Below are 1,726 nucleotides of genomic sequence, written 5' to 3'. Positions count from 1 at the left end.
CGTCGCTGTTGTGTGCATATTATTGTGTGCACAATAGCGACGACACAATGTCGTCGTTGTTGTGTGCACCATTAACACTACACAAAATTCAGATTTTAGTAACGTTGCTTTAGTAATGTGCAAAACCCTTTTTCACGTTACTAAAGTGTAGTAACCTTACTTTAGTAACGTGATTTTCACGTTACTAATCCCATAGTTACTAAAATAATTTTAATAATGTGTAACACTTTTGAACGTTACTAACTTTTAATAAAAAAAAAATTAAAAAAAAAAATCACACGTTACTAAAGTATATTTAAATATATATATATATATATATATATATATATATATATTATTTTTAGTAACGTGTGTTCGCACGTTACTAAAATTATAAAAAAAAAAAAATAGAAAAAAAAAAGGAAATGTTTACCCCCAACGCACCCCTCTCCTCATCTCTCCTACTAGCTCAAATCCGACTATTTTTTCAGATCCGGCCATTCTTTCAGTGCCCCTCACCAAGCAAACCACTTGCAAGTCCACCGGAGGCAAGGTGCTGACGAAGCATTTGGGCACAAAGACTGTCCGAAAGTCCACTCTGGCCACTGGCAGAGTGAAGAAGCCCCATAGCTCCATCCTTAACCCACCGAAGAAGGGCTGGATGGAGAGGGTGGCAGCCATGTACTGGGTCTGACCAGAGTCGATATTTCCGGTGGGATGAACATGAAGTCGACTTGGGAGCCGGAGTCGCACAAAACAAAATATATTTCAAAAAAAAAAAAATCCGGAGGAGATGAAGTATAAGAAATTAAAAATGACCCATCGGGATCTCACAACTGATAAAACTCCTGGACATCTGCAAATTCAACCCCAAAGATATGAATTAACAAAATTTGCAAAAAAACAAAAACATAAAAGAAATGGAAACCCACAAAGACAAAGAAAAAGAAAGGGGAGAAGAGTAAGGTACCTTTTCCTTCTTGTTTCTCTTTAAAATTGAAGTAGATTTCAATAATTGCAATAAATAAACCAAAATCTGAAACAAAGACAAGAGAGACAGAGCTGAGATATGTCACAAAATTTGCAAAAAAAAAAAAAAAAAAAAGAAAAGAAAAGAAATAGAAACCACAAAGACGGAGAAGAAGAAAATGGAGAAGAGTAAGGTACCTTTTTCTTCTTGTTTCTCTTTAAAATTGTAGCAGATTTTAGTAAATCAAATATTGGAAACAAAGACCAGAGAGAGAGAGAGAGGAGAGACGAGAGTTCTAAGAAATGAGAAATGAATCAAATGAAGTTGAGAGAGAGAGAGTACAGGCTATTTAGAAAGAAACGAAAAAAAACATTGAAAAAATAAAAAACAAAAAAAAATTAACTTTTGGGGGTGAGGCGCGCGCGGGACAAGAAAATTTTCGTGTCTCGCGTGCACCCCTGCACCCCCTCCCCCCCTTCCCCCAAAAGGCTCAATCATGAGCTTTTTGATTTTTTAATTCATTTTTTTGAATATATATATATATATATATATATTGGTTTTTTTTCTTCTTAATTTTCATATATATTTTTTTTGTTTTTTTTTTTAAAGAAAAATTATTTTTCGTTTTTTTAATTTAATAAAAAACAGGTTTTTCTTTTTTATTTCTCGTTTGTTTTCTTTTTTCTAAAAAAAATTGTGTTCATAATTATTATGTATTTTTTCGGTTTTTTTTTTAAATAAATTATTTTTTGTTTTCTATTTTTCTTTAATTTTTTT

The 1,726-nt window shown here is 32.3% G+C and overlaps 1 long non-coding RNA gene across 1 annotated transcript; it reads right to left on the bottom strand.

The window, feature by feature from the left end:
* Positions 1 to 428: 428 nt before the first annotated feature.
* LOC133860154 (uncharacterized) lies at positions 429 to 1,210 on the bottom strand. Its single transcript, XR_009898877.1, has 3 exons — positions 1,147 to 1,210; positions 950 to 1,015; positions 429 to 835 (listed from the first exon to the last, which is right to left on the bottom strand). It is a non-coding gene; the product is annotated as an uncharacterized LOC133860154 (long non-coding RNA).
* Positions 1,211 to 1,726: the final 516 nt, after the last annotated feature.

The sequence above is a fragment of the Alnus glutinosa genome, chromosome 2 (assembly GCF_958979055.1).
Source record: "Alnus glutinosa chromosome 2, dhAlnGlut1.1, whole genome shotgun sequence".
In the NCBI taxonomy this organism is placed as follows: Eukaryota; Viridiplantae; Streptophyta; class Magnoliopsida; order Fagales; family Betulaceae; genus Alnus; species Alnus glutinosa.
This window is presented reverse-complemented; position numbering and strand designations above follow the sequence as displayed.